The sequence below is a fragment of the Ciconia boyciana genome, chromosome 6, assembly GCF_034638445.1.
Source record: "Ciconia boyciana chromosome 6, ASM3463844v1, whole genome shotgun sequence".
Taxonomy (NCBI): Eukaryota; Metazoa; Chordata; class Aves; order Ciconiiformes; family Ciconiidae; genus Ciconia; species Ciconia boyciana.
In genome coordinates, this window is record NC_132939.1 from 34,662,099 (window position 1) to 34,680,179 (window position 18,081).

Consider the following 18,081-nt stretch of genomic DNA (forward strand, 5'->3'; position numbering starts at 1 on the left):
ACTATACTTAAAACATTTTGTCATATAGTTATATTAGGAATGCAGAAAGGAAGATCAGTACATGAAATACTTCTTTTGTCAGAATTGCTGTATTGAAGAAAGCTCCAAAAGTAGATAATTACACTAGAAAAATAATTTTGCCAGCATACCTTATTTTAAACCACAGTATAAACTGTTTCCACCAAATGAGCTGTCTATCACAGACACACCAGCAAACCTTTTCAAATACACAAATGCCTCTCTTTGCCTGTTAATAAAAGGAAAACAATACAGCAGTATTTAATTAATATTTACAAAAAGTCTTGAGGTTTTCTGATGAATGACCACAGCAGTAATTTAGTGTTCCAAATACCGTAATGTCAAGCCTTTCTGCAACACTACCTGTCACATTAAGAAAGTACCATAAAAAAAAAAAAGCCAGTTGCTAGAACATTTAAGAATTTTAAACATGACATATGAATACAAATATGAATCCTGTTACTTAAGAAGTAGCAAGTTGTTTGAAATCTTAGCCTTCAGTGTTCTAAAAGCCTAACACTAACAGGAATGCACTTAATCAAAAGTGCAAACTATAAAAAAAAAAAAGAGTAGCTGAAACAGATAGTTACAACTGTTAGCATTTGATGTTAAGATCCAGCCTTTGAGGAGACATCATAACAGAATTTGCATCTAAAAATGCTGCAGCATTTCTTAAAGCCTGCAACTTCAAACTACAGCAAGAGATTTTAATTAAAAGCAGCAAACGGAAGTGTTATGAAAATATAATTATTTACATGGGAACATATATGGTTGCATATGAACTTCAGCCTACATTAAGCTTTCTGTGTCCATAACCCTCGGTATGAATGCTAACCTCTACACTGCATTTTTACTACTTCACATCACATATTGCTGTGGTAACAAAAGATGTCTGACACCCCTCAATGGCCTGAGTAACTCCTGCAGATTCCTAAGGTGGCTATATCAGTCTAGTGAAGAAATACTTTTATTTAACCTTTCTCAGTAAGTTCAGATCTTTTGAAAGGAAATTTAATAAAAACTAAGTAAAACTACCATCTTTACCATCACCTAATTCTATATAGCAAAAATTACCATCCACCATTGCAAGGCAACATGACACACACATCAGAAGGATGTAAAATCTGAAGGAACTACTTTGAAAAGAGTTGAGTGATCATATATCAACATTTAACTCTGTACTACTTTGTTAACAGTAATGTTAATTAAATTTAACATTCTAGCACACTGCTTCACAAAGTGCTGCAATATAAATATTTGATGCCTTTTTAAACCATCTACAATACTAACCATTAGTTAAGCTTTTAACATGTGAAATACCGAATTTTTTTGGATCACAGCATGTTGGAAAACAGTTCATGTGTGTATAAAACAGACAGACTCTAAAGTGTTGGACACTTAGAGGTGTAATAACAGCTCTAAGACGATTATAAGAAAAAAAGATGTACTGTTTGTGAAAATTCAGAGGACGGAATAAAAACAAAAGATTGCTGGCTCGGATGCCTAATTAAAGACAATTCAAAGATATACTATATTTGACAAATTCAGGAAAAGCACCTCAATCCTCCAAAAAGACAGACAGGTCCCTTTACAGCATATGAAGCTGTGCACTGAAGCAACAGCCACTTAGAAAAAGACCACCACCAGTCACCTAGAAGTTTAATTGCAGTCATCAATATATCGTCACTTCCATAGAACACAAATATTTCGTTCTAGTAAGTGACCTATAGAGCTAGTTTATGCCCAAATAATTCCATTGTAGAGGCTTTAAGAAGTACCTTTTAAAAGAAAAAACTGTCACACCACTAGCTGACATTCACCCCTTTAATATTCCTCGTTGTTTTTCAGGGATCTGTCTCACGTGATACATCTCAGATTATTATTATTTTAAACAGGTTTTGGGTTTTTTTTAATACCAGTGTTTTTCAAAAAGGTCAAATACAAGTCAATTTAATTTTCTTGTGCAGTCTGCCTTACGAAGCTCAAAGTGTTCTTTGTTGCTTGCTTGTACAGTTTCTACCACAACACTGCCTCGGTCCCTCAGTCAGGAAAGCACCGCCACCGCAAGAATTTTATCAGTACAGGCTTTCCGAAAACGACGTAGTTCCGAGCCAGTGTGCGCGTTAACTATTGCTGACTATAAAATACACTGGAAGTCGCTCATACTCAACCTACTCTAACTTAACCCTGCAAAGCTTCATAAATCAGTACAACGCGACCTCTTCACAGAACCGCCAGATCAGAAGCGCAGAAGGGGGAAGCCTCAAGTTTCTCCCCTCATTAAAACACAAACACACCCCCTACAATCACGCAGAGAAAGCGCACAGCCACATACGGGAGGGTTTTCTTACAACTTCTGGGCCTAAGCTCGCAGCGCCCGCCCGGGAGGCACCCCGAGGGAGGGGAGCTGCAGGAGCCGCTCTCCGGAGGCCGGCTGGCCGCCCCCCGCCCCCCACGCTCCCGGCAGCGGCGCCGGCTCCGGACACCCCGCGGCGCAGGCACCTGTAGCCGCAGCGGCCAAAGCCGCCCCTCCCGGCCGGGGCACAGCCCGGGCCGTCGCCGGACAGGGCGCGGGCACCGACGCGGTCCCCCGAGAGCCGCCGAGCCTGGCTCAGCCTCGCCTCGCCGCCCCGCTCGGCCCCGGCCCCGGCCCGGCCGGACCCCCAGGCCTGCGCGGGCGCCGCGGCCGCGGGGGACGCTCCCCGGCGAGTCGAGGCTGGCGACTCCGCAGCGGGACCTGTTGCTCGCACGCCGCGCGCGGGAACGGGGGCTGCGCTCACCGTCCTTCCCTCGCCGCCGCTGACACGCTCCGGCCCAGCCACCGGCTGGAAGTCACGGCCGCCCGCACCCCGCGGCGCCTCCCCGCCGAGCCCGCGGAGCCACCCGGCCACAGCCCCCGCAGAGCTGCGCAGCCGCCGCCAAGCCCGGCCCGGCCCTGCCCCCTCCCTGCTCCCAGCGCCGGCCGCCAGGCCCCGCCCCGCCGAGCCCGGCCGAGCCGCGCAGGCGCAGGGCCGCCCCCACAGCCGCCGCCGGGGACGCAGCGGCCGCCCGACTGGACGGGGGCGGGGCGGGGCGAGCTGAGCGCGCGCGCCCTCTGCCGCCCGGGCGGGGCGGGGCTGCCCCAACGGCCGCAGTGGCGGGCGCGGGTGGCGGGCGCGGGGTTTCCTCAGCTCTCGTTGAGGGGCTGGGGAGGGCGCAGAAGACGTGGCCGTGTTCTCGTGTCTCTGTGGTCCCGCAGTCATGTCCCATCGCTCTACCACATCGCTCTCTGCATCCCGGAGAGGCACCTCCACGGGAGCCCCTGTGGCTTGAACAGAGCTGGCTTGTCTGTCCGGGCTGCGGCCTGCTCCTTCCTCCTCTCCCACCTCCAGCTGCCTCCTCCTGCCCACTCCTGCTGCCTGCTGAGGCTGGCGTGTGCCCTGGGCACTCCGTTCCACTGCAGCCCCTTCCTTCTCTACCCTCCTCATCATCCCCTCATTCTCCTTGTACTGCTGCTGAAGCTGCAACCCAAGCTTGAAAGCCCCAGCCAGGCTGGGGCCTGTTGTGGGATGGAAAATGTTTACTGTCATCTGAGAGTCCGGCTTTGGGAGAGCAGAGAGAGGCTGAGGCACAGGAGGTGCCCAGAAGACAATGTCTGGAAGAATGAAGGAAACAGAGCATTGAAAGTAGTTTTACCACGTTGTTTGTATCCATGGCTGTGTTTTACAGGACCAGAGAAACATAATCTTCAGCACTGCAGTTTAGTTTGAGCTAAAAACTGTGTTCCCACCCTTGGTTTTTCAGGCTGTCCTGCCTAGATCATTACCTGAGGCAATAGAAGAAATGTTCCACTAACAAGACCAGAAAAAAAGGCTTTCTTAGATCACTAAAAAGTCCTAAAGAGATACCTGCTTTAGCCCATCTCTCCTTGCTTCAGTTTAACCATTTATAAATCTGTGTCATTTAACTCTGTATCATTCTCCATAGTGAAATCCAGATACAGACTTTCAACTTCATATAATTATACCCTATACTATGTTTTCTTTGGATCTGTTCTAAAGATAGACACACAGTCTGATTTTATGAGTCCCAAAACCAGATCCCGTGGTTTTCTTTTCTTACTGTATGAAAAGGCCAGATGACCTGATACTAATGTTCATCCTGCCCACCTACCTGCAGAGGAAACTCTGAAAGCATTCTACCTTTTCACACTGTGGCTCAAACTCCCCAGGATGTCTTTTTGTTTGCTGTTTTCAGGGCAGCAATGCCTTGTAACTGCACTTAACCAGCTATTTCTGTTCTGACCATTAACAAGGGTGTTTGTATCAAGTGAGCAAAACGGCAGCACCGCAAGAAATACAAATATCAGTGGACTGCAAAATTATTTACTTGGCAAATAAAAATGGAGGGAAAACATGACACTGGTAATTCGTGGCTGAGCAGCACCAAGCGTGGTTCTTTCCACCTTCATATGAAAATGGTGAAAGTTGACATGAATCTTTTTTTACAGTCCGCTTCGGTGAAGGACCTGAGAATCAGAAAGGACTATTTCAAAATATGATACTTACCTAGAAGATAAAATGGCTGCAAAAAGTAGCTAGGTTCTCCAGTTGGCTGTTCACTGTTGTCATCCTCATCCAAACTGATTGCTAGTTTACTGTTTTCTACATCTAAGGTTGGGATGATCAGACAACATCCCCCCCCCCCCCCAATTCTGGTTATAGTTTCCCTCAACTGATAGCATTTCTCCTTCTTCTCACAGAAAATCTCATTGCCTCCAGTTTCCATGTTGCCCTGTAGCCAGTTTTTAAACCAAGATAAGGGAATTTTCTTCAATATGTTGTGCAATTTGTCATAGAGCAGGGAAGGATTCACACCAGTTCTAGAGTTTCTGTTTCCCTCCTTTACTCTCTTGTATCTGTAGCTGAAGTTTTAATCTTTTGCCAGAAGGGGTTACCACACCAGGTTAAGACTGAGCTTGGAATATCTCTTGGATATATCTGCTTAAAGATCTGTATGTTTCTTTGGTAACCAATCTCCCTCTGGCTTTCACAAACCCTAATATTAGACCTTGCCCAGCTGGCAAATCCATTCATAAGATGCTTGAATGAGGCGTGCTTGGCTAATTCTATCCAACAGATTAAAATATTCTGTCAGGCCAAGAAGTTGTCATACCTGAAAACATTTCACAATAGAGCACAGGATCAGCAGCATTATTTGTAAAGACCCAGATAACCTTTCTTTTTTAAATCATTGGGTTGGCAATTTAAATGGACAGGTCTGATGGTTCATTTTGCCTTGTGGGTGCTCTCTGTTCGTATGCAGAGAACACAAAAATTGCTGTGAGAAAATCAACATTTTGGCTTGAATTTAACAAAACATGCAAATTAAAAAGAATAGATACAGAGAAAGAAGGCAAATAGGAGGATGAGGAAGGACAATGGAAAGATGATTGGGAAGATCAAAGCTTTTAGTCGTTCTTTGTTTTGTCTTAGCTAATTAATCTTTCCTATGAAGATCTACTAAGACAGCTCTTAAAAGAAATGAGAAAGTTACCAAAGTACTGTAAATCTTGCTGTTCCATCTCTTGTTCAAAGTTTTCAATTATCTTTAAGCAGAAAGGAACTGGAAAGAAATATCCAAGTGATACGTTTTGTGAGCTTGGATCTTAGAACATTTTGATTTTAGACATGATTTTTAAATGATTTTACTATCAGAGATTATGGGAACATTAAAGCATGTTTGCAGCTACAGAACCAATGTATTTAGGCAACTTAATCTATTATTGAAGAACCTTCTTTTTAAGGTTGATGCATCAATTCCACAGACAAATATTTTTTAACAAAGAAAATGTTCATCCTTGATTAATTGAATTTGACATGAATTAGTGTCACTGTTTGCAGCAAGGTGGTGATATAACCGTTGATCACTCTAAATCTGGTTGATCGTAATCAATGGAAAAGAAAAAAAATTCTGACTCAAGCTGAGGCATCAGCCTAAAATAGGACAAAACGCTTTCTTTGAAACCATTGCCCTCTGGAGGGGGAATGAAAAATCACAGAAGGATTAGGTAAAAATTTCCTTTTCTGTCACTGTGTAACTGAATTTATGCTTTACAGTCCAGGAGTAGTTCTACAGACTGATGCAAAAAGGAATGCTCTGTTGGAAGAGCCACAGTGGCCACAGTGCTTATGTCGGTGAAGGCTGGAGGAGAACTAATCCCCATCTGTCTGCCCCATTACTCTCCTCCCCTTTATCTCTAAACTCTTTATCTCTAAACTCACTGAACATCCCTTCTACAACAGATGTACTTTCTCTTCCAACTTCATCTTGGATCCCTTCCAAGCTGGTGTCATCCCTCTTTATTTGCCAAAATATTTTTTTATGCAATCCCTAAAGAATTCTTGCCTGCCTGATGTCAGAGCCTGATGTCAGAGTCTGTATTCCATCTTATTTCTTGACCTTTCTGCTGGGTTTTTTGTTTGTTTTTGTTGTTGTTGTTGTTGTTGTGGCTTTTTTATGATCTTCATTACCCTTTCCTTCTTGATCTTTTATTCTTGCAAGGTTTCGAGAAATTGTGTTCTCTTCTTCTTTTTATCTCTCTACTTTCATGCCTGGCGTCTATTTAAATAGACTCTTTTTCTCCTGTCTCTGAGAACTTCACAGGGATTTTTCCCTTGGCCTTTAGATACTGATAGCTTATATCTTGGATAATTTAAATGTCACCTTTAACTGAATATGAATGAAAGCGAGTTCCCTCCTGCTCAGACTTTGCCTATATATTCTCCCACTGTTGCTGGGGAAATGACAATATCTCACAGTGGTCTTTCCAGTTTGATTTGACTACAAATCTGGTGATTGTTTTAACCCTAAGTAGGACACATGCACCAGCCATCTGAAAGAATGTAACAGCAGCACTAGTCCACCTGTAGGGCTAGCTGTGTTCAATACCTAGTGTTTCAAAGAAGAGTGAAAAATACAAAAGTCTAGAAGCTAAACTGTGCATTAAGCAAGAAAAAAAAATTTCTCGGCCTCCACAACCCAGCAACAGAAACCCTGAATTTTGAAAGCAATGCAGCAATCCAATTTAATTTCAGCCTTCCTTGAACTAGGACAACAAATACCAAGGATTCAAATATGGTCATGTTTTTCTCCTTGATAGCATCTAGCACTATTCCTTACTTCCTATCCAATAACTACATTTTGCATTCATGTTTATCTGGGTGGCTGAAACATCTTCCTCTGGCTTCTAGCGACCTCTGCCACTCCTTAATCCTTCAGATCCGAAATTGCACAACTCCAAGTAAGGTCACAGTATTTCCAAATAGGGTCATAAACCCAACAGAAGGTCAGCTGTAGAAAGAGGTTAATTTCCAGAAGAGAGGTCTCAAGTCTGGGAGTACTACTCATCTCTCAGTGAGGGATCTTAAGCCCAGAAATAGGAATCATTCCCAGAAGATGGATGCCCCAAAGTAAATCTGGAAGTGAGGTTGTTAACGTAACAGTTTGGGGCACTATTTTTAGTCCAGAAAAATAGTGGTTAATAAAAATAATCTTTCTTGCCACTGTTTTCCCTTGCCTTATTAAATTATACTCAAATTAGTGATTACCTTATCTGTCTCTTTATATCTGTTTGCTGCTTCTTGTTCTTCCTTGAGTAGTTTCTCCTTATTTTTGTATGTTACTCTCTTTATGATCATATATCTCTCTGTCTTTTTTATATTGTTTCAGTCATCTGTGTGCCTTCCTCTGCACAACTCTCCGTCTTTGGTTTGATCTTGAATAAATCTATAAGGATCTAAAGTACATATTTAAGTCTTTCTGGATGGAAAACAAAATCCTGGTTTGCTATTTATAACAATTATTAATTTGTATCAAAATCCACTCTGTTCTTCCCTGACTTGCCACTTACAGGCTGGATGTATCTTAAAGCCCAAAGTCAAGACAGGATTTTATTTGGATTTTAGTGCTAACCTGCCTTAGTGTGAACTTGCACATATTTTTACTGAGTTTTACTTTGTTTTAATTACTTTTTAAAAATCTGTGAATAGAGGGCAAAAGCCACTTTTCATTTCTACTCTTTTTACTCTGTGGAGCTTCTTTTATGTACATAAATGTACATAAATGTATTTGTAAAGAAATAAAAGTCTATGAGAGAACTCACGGATCTGTGAGAAAATAGGGGAAGAACCAACAACAGGTTCAACAGTTGATACCACCTAAGGAAAATACTTAGGTGGTAAATCCTAATGAAATAAGACATGTGTTGGTTTTAGATTCTTCCCAGGTATGATAATCTTTCCTGAAAGGCAGCTTTGTAGTGGTAATTATGTTAATGATGAGACCTTCCTATCTGATAATGCTGCAATGTAAAGCTTAAGCTTTATGTATTTATCAGTCAAAAGTATGACACTACAGTATATTGTTCACATATGCTGTAAACCAGAAATGTAGTAAATCATTCTCTTGAAAGCAAAACTCAGTAAAATGACATGCAAGTTCACACTAAGGCAGGTTATCACTAAAATAAAAAAAAAATCCTGTCTTGACTTTGGGCTTTAAGATACATCCAGCCTGTAAGTGGCAAGTCAGGGAAGAACAGAGTGGATTTTGATACAAATTAATAATTGTTATAAATAGCAAAGCAGTAGTAAGTCTTACTACAGTAAGACTTACATAAGTGAGATACTGTAAGACATACATAAACAACAAAATTCTCCTTCTTGTTCCCTTTTTCTGAATTTTCACTGAAATAATCTTGCACACTATGCTTTATTTACCAGTCTTGTTTGGTGTAGGTTTTCAGCTTATGCATCCCTGTTTATGCTTCAGTTACTCCCACAAAAAGATTTGTGGCCAGTACTGTACCTTTATCCATATGGATGTCTGAATATGACATGAGGCACAATCACTTTCAAAACTATTCTTAAAACTTTCATTTGAATATTCCCCTAGTTTTTGAGCTTACTTTCAGCAGATTATAAACAACATCTGGAGCAGTTAACTGTCAGCCAGCATGTCTGTTGTTCCCCAGCATTTAAAGCAATGCTTAAAACCTATTTTATTTGAATCCATAACTGCATAAGTTTTATTGGAAATATTCTGAAACTAAAATTAAAAGAGACCTACATTTTTTTTATCTGAGAAACATGCTCAGAAAAATCCTTTATATGTCATTTCATCATATGCGTAAACCTGGAGTGGCATGGCACAGAGGAAATTCAGGTGTGGCATCCAGTCCCTTTGTAGAAGTCCATGCTGATCCCAACCTTATGTCTTCCTTACAGACATAAGATGCCAATAGATTTCTATTGCCACCTCTTGAGCAATGGAGCATATTTCAGATAGTTGCTTGATTTGTGAGAATGAATTATAAAGGATAGCACCAAAATACACTTGTCATGTGTTGTCATAACCAAAGCAGGTACACTTAACTACCTTTCCCAAGAAAGCAGTAGCAGCTACACAATCATCTTTAAGGAAGAAAAAAATTGTTCTGATACTAACAGAATAATCATTTCCATATAGCTATATGGAGCTGTATGGGTGGCCTTCATTATCCTTGGATAAATCTATAAGTTGCAGTGCCAATTCTATACTGTTATAATGAATCTGCATCTTGACAGAAAGTTGCAAAAACTATTTTGGAATATATTGCATGAATACCACTTTATTTTGAAGTATTTCCTAAAAAGTGTAGTCAAACACATTATGCTTGGTAGCTCTACTGCTTGCAGGATCTTCAGTGACTGTCATTCTCCCAGCAGTAATTTTTCTTTCAGAGGAGCTGACAGACTGTATTGGCTCATTGAGCCAACACTGCATACCAGTCTACTGAATCAGCTCAGTATAAGACTGTTTTGGTATGTAACCCAGCAAGCATCCATGCTGAGTTATTTTTCTTTGCTCCAGGCACAGCAATTAAGAGGTATTTTTTACTGCATTTGCAATGTAGGCAATTCAGCCTTCTTCCCAGTGTTGTAGTCAGGGAAACACAATACTCTGAAGTTGCTTGTTCTTTGCAGCATTGACTGAGAGCATTTTAGATTGGATGCCAGTAAACTGAGGCTGAATAGTAGTTCAATTTGCATGGTGCAGCAGTCCTTTGTCACACCCTGTCTCTTCAAGGTCTGTCAGCGTGGCCACAGGTTAGGGTACTATGCATGTAAGAGTGGCTATTTTTGGCAGTACAATGTATTGTCTCAGACTGATCCTGGTTTCTGCAGGTAAAGGACTATACCTGTTCAGTCAGTGAAGAGAAACACAATGCTCAAGAGTTGTAATTATTCTACTGTCACATTGCCACATTAATAACTTCAGAACAACTGTCATGAGCTTTAGTGGGCATCTTTGTCCCATTTACCACAGCATAAAGTAAGTTTTGTGGATGTATTTTGTTAATTCTTCCATCCTGGCTCATCAGCCTGTCTTCTGTTATGACAAATGCATGTAACTGGGGCAAATACATTTACTTAACAACAATTTGGCTCTGAGAATTCAAGAGTGTGTAACTCCCTTATGTTGGTTCTCATCTGAAAATCACGCTTCTCAAAATGTGCTTGGACATCCAATTCCTTTGTTTTGATGGATTTTAACTTGTTCCTTAGGACTAGGTTATCTGTGGTGGCCTTATGCATTGCAGGTTGTTTGTGTGCAAACTAAATTTCTCTTTATCATCAGAGGCAGTGTGCAGTGCTTCTCCAGACATGGTATTTAGCTTATGAGGGAGGTATTCCTAATTAAATATTTCATTTATTGCATTCCATTCTATGTTACCTAGTATATGCAGCATATCTTGATATGAAATCAGTCATAGTGGTTACCTCTGTGCTAGCAAAATGATTGTTTTTGATTAATGCAAACAGCTTTTGAATGCAGTATACTCTATTTAAGAATATTCAAAATATGTATCATCAATTTTCCAGTGTTCTACAATTTTAATTTCATCTTCTTCACTTTTAGTGTGTAAATTTAGTGTGAAGTCACCCATGGTAAGCATCTGCAGCCAGTCTGTGTGTAGATGATAGTGAAGATACTGTTACTGATCCTTATTTTTGCAGTATTTTACATTTGTTCTTGCAGTGGACAGCAGCACTTCATAAATTGTGTATCATTCAAGTACTTACTGTCCCTTGAGCAGAAAATATGCTGTAGAACCATTTTCTCAGGGACCACCTAAAAGTTTCTTCCTTGACAGTAATTGCTACTTTGCTCATTTTGATAAATAGAATCTAGAAATTTTCACCATGGAAAATAACATTGGAATTTCCAGTTATATTGAATAGTATTTCACTCTTCTTCATGTTTTGGGTGACATCTAGAATTTGAATTTGCCACCACTTGCTTCTTATGGCATCCTAGGCTGGAATCTGATTACACATGGGCTGCGCTCAAAGAGTATTCAGTTAATTTATATTCTCAAGGAATATAAGATGAGTCTTCCATCTCCCATGCTTAGCTATGCTTGTGCAGAACTTACGCTTCAACACTCCAGTAAAATAGTGCACGTGCTGTGAACTACACAGAAATGTCTCAGTGACAGGTAGCAAGAACAGCAGCAGATACTTAGTTTGCTTAATGCGAAATGCTTTGTAGTGCAGCAAGTATATTCTTGCAAAAGTGCTGGTACATATTCCAATAGGATAGCAATGTTTATAGTGTCTAAATAATACTAACAGTAACAACAATACCAAATCCTTATATAATGGTTCTCATTAGTACATTGCATGGTGATTTTCAAAAGATGTCTGGCTATCCTCATTCCACAAATGAAGAAGCTGAGGAACAAAAAGGAAAAGTGATTTGCCCACATTCATCTAGAAGTTCACTGGCAGAAATAAAACCTGTGTTAGTATGATTTTGTGCCCACTACATGATATTGCTTTCTATCACTTGTCCCCCTGCAATGTTCTGAAAGTTGCATGCATGAGAAGCTTTCCTCACCCTATATAAAAGTATAAGACATAGTCAGGTATTATAAAGTTAATTCAAATGTCTATTTCTTTGCCTTCAGCTGCAAACTACAAGTCTACTCCCTGAAAAATAGTCTCAGTTACTGAAAAATGTAGATTCCACTGCCAAGGATCAAAGTTTATTTGTTGTTGCTAGTTGTGAACTAATACAGAGTTTGTATTTCAGTAAGTTAGTTGGACAATAGTAAGAGGTTATGAATGGAATTGAAATCTGCAGGGGAATTTTTTCTTCAGTGTGTACATCTTTCCTTGTTCCAACTGCCTCTGATGTCCAGGATGCTGCTTTTTGTTTTCTTTTATTCCTTCTTACTGACTAATCACCTGGGATATTACTTGAAGCAGCCTACTTGACTTACTGCCACTCTTTTGATTTCCTGAAAAGAAACATGATGAGCATGAGGAAAACAGCACAGGCAAGCAGAGAATGAAAAGAAGCACAAGGAATCAAAAGAGAGAAAAGGACAGAGAAGATAAACATACACCAAGAACCACAAAGGAAGAAAGATCGACCAGAGGGAATTGATTTGCCTTTGTGGGGAGTTTACTAGAATTTGTGCTCTGTATTCCAAACTGGCCTTTCCCCAGTCTCTCCCATGCTATTCTCCTTCAATCACTCCTGCAAGCTGTCTCACCTACTCACCTCATAGCAGAAATCATCTTTAGTCCTTGCAGAACACCCGAGAGGTGTGAAAAGCCTGTGCATAGCTGGTATCAGTTGACATGCTAGCGTCATACTTCTCAGCTGCCTGAGAGTATGTGAAGATCATTTCCATTCTCTACTGAAAGCTGATCAGCAGGTTGAGGAGACAACAGAGGCTGTAGGTCTAAGTAAGTCCAGGAAGAACACATGCTGTCTTTGCCTCAATATGGCAAATTTGGGAATTGATAGTAGAATGCAGACTGGGAGAAGCATGATTAGAAAATGAAGGAAAAGAGGGGAGACACAATTGCACAGGATGAGGAGTACATCTTTGGAGGAAGGTACCATTTAAAAAGAGGAAGAGGCACAGAGTAGAGTTGAAAGAACATGGAAAGTGGGAGAAATAATAATCTAGAACTAGTAGGAAAAGGAACAGGAAAGCTGATCAGAGGGAAGGCTGAAAAGCTGTGAGCGACTGCGAAAAAGGAACAGTTAGACACAGAGAAAGAAGCAAAGATGGTAACAAAGAAAACAATGGGAAATACAATCAGCTATTTTTTCTTCCCTATAGAAAATATGCTGCAAATATGTTACTACAAAATTAATATCTAAAAATAATTGTTTATATAGAATAGAAAATGGGGACAAAACTCTAGAGGGGAAGTGACTGAAATAAATAGGCAGGTCCTCTTCCCTCAGTGCAACAAATCTAAATGCTGGATTTGTCAAGGCAGGGGTTTTTTTTCCCCGAATGATATTACGGTTCTATGTGTGTAATAGGAAAATATATGAAGCATTTCTGTTCTGATTGCTTCACTATTTCTCTATTATTACAGTTTTCACAATAAAATCACAAGAAATGCAATATTGTAGCACTAAGCCCCAGGAAAATATAATTTACATGTTTGAACACTATATGTATGTCACAGACTATTTTAAAGTGCAAGAAATTAATTTGAAATTAGAATATAATTAATCTAGTACTTTGCACAAATTTGTTATTGCCGATTAAATATGTGTCATTATTTGTCTGCATGTAATGTGGAGTGCTGAAATAAGTTCTTGAGCATGTACTAATTTACATCTCCTCATAGCCCATTGCTCTCTGTCAGTACCCCCATTTCTAAATTAATGGCTGTTAAGAGGAAGAGAGTGAAAAAGAACATAACAATGAGATATTAAAAACGATTCATGTACTGAAGTGTATGTAGAGAGAGATGCAATGAGATTTTCAGACAGACATGTTAGTGGATGGAGAGATGTGTGCACACAGAAAAATTGAGGAAAGTGGTTAAATGGGAGGACATCATAAAACAAAATACTTTTCCTTCCAGGTTATGTAGATCACTTTAAGATCACCAACTGATAATTAGGACAATGAACTGCACACAGCCCGCCAGCCAGCTACAAAGAGGAGCACACAGTAGCATCATGTTCACAAAAAATGAGGTTGATTGAACAAGAGCTCATTCAAACTTTTGTGACTTAGCAAAATGGAGATGTATGCGGAGGAAGACCATAAAAGCTTTTGTTCAACAGACTGATTCACTCACATGCAGAATGATCACGAGTTTAGACAAAGTAAGGGGCATCAATAAGCTAAGTGGCTCCAGTTTTTGTCATTCCTTGGCAGGCATAGATAATGGTGTTTAATCACTGACAAGAAGCGGAGACATATAAACAAGGGGAACTGTGAACATTAATAAAGACTGTCTTTAGGTGCCTACTTGTTCCAGCTGGATATTCTGTAGAGATTTGTGCAGACATGCAGGATTTCAGAAAAGACGCTAATGCTAATCCCAACATGACATTGGGGAGAGCGCTCCAAAACGTGTCCACATTCTACTTGAAACATGAGTCCGGACCTCATGCTTGAGGACACTGCAGACACACTATCTGGAGGTAAATTAATGCTCAGACGTAGGTTTTTGGGAAGCCTTACAGCACACTGGAAGAGGAGGTATGGGCCAACATTATCTCTTTGTGCTGTCCTAGGCATGCAGCTTTCTCACCCTTTCCACCATCCTGTATTCTACCTGATTTTGCAGTGAAATTGCAATGGCTGCCATCAGCCAAACAAGTCAAACATTAAGGCCTTTCTAGAAGAAACCTGTCACTGAACCCTGGAAGGTGAGATATGATCACAGCAGGGAATGAGCACAGGGTACATTCTAATAATATGGCCATACAAGTGCTGATCTATTGGCAATGTGGACATAGGAATATTTGTTCTAAAGAACTCCCAGCTCATGAAGTTTCAGCTTCTCTCATCTATTATTGAAGTAGGAATAGCAATGGGGAAGTGAGTAAATATCAGAAAAACTGTCATACCTGAAGGCTGTAAATTTTTTCCACTTTTTTGCTTTGTTGTATTTGTCCTAAAAAAAAGTTCAGGAAAAAACATTATGCAATTGCCAAACTCAGGAAAAAGTCTTACCCTAGTAATATCATTATGTACCAAGATTAGTATTAAATGGCTGGTATTTTAATCTCTGTCTGCAGTAGAAACATGTGTTGCTAAATGATGTAGTAAGCCTTGTTTTGAAGTGCAGGCACACTAACATGTACAGATATTTGAATGTTATAGACTGCACTTACATATGACATCTGAAAGTAGTGCACATCTGAATACATCACTTAGGGCCTAGGTGTAGCTTGAGAAGTGGTTATGTTGAAGTCTTGTTCTTTGTTGTCATGCAGATGCTCATGTAAGTGACAGTTTTCATTTCCTTCTGCCATCTAACTTTTGCTTGCCTAGTTTGTGCAACGCCACTGACAAAAACCTGTTCCTTTTCTGCACAAGCCGGGATGGATATGGCAGTGAAGGAGATACAGAAAACACAGATTTCTGGTGCCAGGACATGTTGATGATTTTGGGCAGAAAGGAAACACTGAGTCTGCCCCATGCTATATGATTCTGTCATACACTGGGCGTCTAAATCAAAGCTGCCTGTGTGCAGATCCTTCAGCATTCAAGGAGACCACTAGCACTTAAGTCACTGAACATTCATGCACTTTTGCTTGATTGCACATCTTTGTGAACCCAGGGGGTGTGAGGGTGGGCAGAGGGAATGGTCTTTCAGAGGCACCAAAACATCTGAGAAACCAAAATCTGGATACTTGGAAACCCCACCCTGTATTCTTCAGCTTCCTAATCCATTAAAGCATTAGGAAAATCACGGTAACCCTGAAAAGGTGTTGCAATAATAAATTTTCTGAAGACAAAAATATGACACATTTTACTTTTCAAAGTCAGGAGCAGAAACTAAGTATATTAGAATCGTTTTCCAAACATACCTACCTAATTTTCCTCTTTTCTGTGTTTTTGCTCTTCTTTGTATCCAGAGGATCTATATTCTTTGACTTCAGGGTGGTTTCTTGCCTGGTTGGTTTCAGGGAGCTGTGGAAGGCTTCCCCTTTCCTTCCACTCTCTTCTGTGGGACCCACTGTACCTGAGAGGGGAACCTGGTTGGAGGAGGTTTGTTTAGTAACTTCTTCTTCCTCTGTTTTGGGGTTAGGTACATCTTGTGGGTGATCCCTCTTGAAGGAAAAAGGAAAGATTAACAGATACAGTAACAACTGACATAAAAAAAGAGCTCTGCACGGAGCTGATCAGCCCAACTGGAACTTTGTGATAATTTCTTGTATAGTAGTCCCCTATATACTGAATATTCTGCTATAAAGTGGTGTCAGACAGACCATCCATAGGAAATGTGATATATTTACCCAGAGAGACTACTGTTTCTCCTACATTATCAGTTTGTTGGCGATTATTGGCCAAGAGCTTTGGCTCGAGGTGACTATACAGCCCTTCAAGGGATAACAGGTCCCAAAGCTTAACCTCTGAGAGCTGTTTGTGGCTTCACCTCCAAGTTCTCTGCTTCTGATTCATGTCCAGAACTCCTTTATCTCCAGGTTAGTCTCCTCTTTTTTTCTCATATTTGGAAGCTGAGATAAGATCTTTGCTCTCCGTCCTGTCCAGATTTTGAGATCTGTCCCTGCTAAAATCTAAGCCTCCTGCTTGCAAGTAGCTGAGGCAGGGATACCTGTAAGCCTCTCATGTGCAGTCAGCTTTCTGTCTAAACATGCAGAGAGCAGGGAGCAGAGAGCACGTAACAATGAAAAGGAAAATCCAAACTTAAAAACTGTCGGTAGAAAGAAAAGTCAATAGTAAATGACAGCCAACACCTCCAGGTATTGAAACACTGATGAACGTGTGACTGGAAAAATAAGACATCTATTCTGCAAAGAAAAATAGAGATTCTAGGTCTGGAGCATGATTTTAGTATATTGAATCACTAGTAACATCTGCTGTACACGCAGGAGCTGACATTCATGTCAGGCCAGCTTATGTCCAGAAAGTTGTACAAGGATTTAGTCTTTGACATCAAATAAGAGAGAAACCAGAAAACCCAAAAGAAAGGTGGCTATGTAGGGACAGTTGAAGCAGGAAAGTATCGATTAAGAAATTTTATAAATCCTATACTTACTTTCTCTTAACAACCTATGCATTCTTGACTTAACCAACATGGTTGTGGGATGTGGCTGTGCAGATTTTTCAGTATAGGCTGAGTCCTATACTTTTTGGAAATCTAATCTGAATATGTTAGTTTTTCCCGTAGATTTTCTTCAGTCATCCCTTTACCTCATCACTGATTTTTCTTGAAAGAATAACCTCTCACAGTTCTCTCCTCTCTCCAAAATTCTATCTTTTCCAGTCCCCTTGTAATTTTTCTGCTGTATATACACAGAGGTGTTCCTTCTCTCTGCTACCCATGGCCAGGGAGAAGATGGGAGCTCCTGAGCACAGAGAAAAGATGTACATGCAGTACTGAGCATTGGCCATGTGATTGTGGTTTTTGCTTCTCCCTGTGAATGTGCCTCTGCGTGGCAGAGAGCTGGGTTGGCTTGAGTGGGAACTAAAGACCCATCAGTGCTTGTGCTGAAAAAATGTTGTTTGCTTGGAACTTAGCTTTAACCATTAACCATCCACATTCCTTCCTAAGTGTGACTCTGAGGGAACAGGTCCCTTCTGTGCTTCAGTGAAATTTCTGTTTGTGATATTCTCTCTAGGACCTTCTGAAGCATTTTTGCTTGACCCTCACTGTTCTCCATGTTTCTCTTAGCTACAGCGAGCAGCTGCCTTCTGCCCATCTGTCTGCCTGCTGTAGCATTTCCCTCAAGAACTTTCTCTTTCTGTCCTTTGAATGGATCAAATGCTTTTGCCCTCTTTGCTTATTAGTTGCCAGTTCCTGCATGGGCCTCAGCTGTGCCATGCCTTTCCTTCTCTGATTTTTTTCAGTGGGTTGTGGATTTCAGTCAAAAAGAACCATTAAAGAACATAACCCCAACTATGAGGGAAAGCTAAACACCAAATAATAAGTACTATGCTATCTACTGATTCGCAGAAATTTACCAGGGCTATGGTGTGCCTAGCATCCTCACTTCCATTGCCCTGAAACTCTGTAGGGA

At 40.7% G+C, this 18,081-nt stretch overlaps 1 protein-coding gene across 2 annotated transcripts in view; it reads right to left on the reverse strand.

The window, feature by feature from the left end:
* PALS1 (protein associated with LIN7 1, MAGUK p55 family member) overlaps window positions 1–2,939 on the reverse strand; it is a 60,359-nt gene extending 57,420 nt beyond the window's left edge. The window contains exon 1 of one of the 2 annotated variants that reach the window (XM_072865158.1): window positions 2,799–2,939. The gene's annotated coding sequence lies outside the window, so the exon portion shown is untranslated. The remainder of the gene's footprint in view (window positions 1–2,798) is intronic. The other variant, XM_072865159.1, reaches the window with a different exon arrangement.
* Window positions 2,940–18,081: the final 15,142 nt, after the last annotated feature.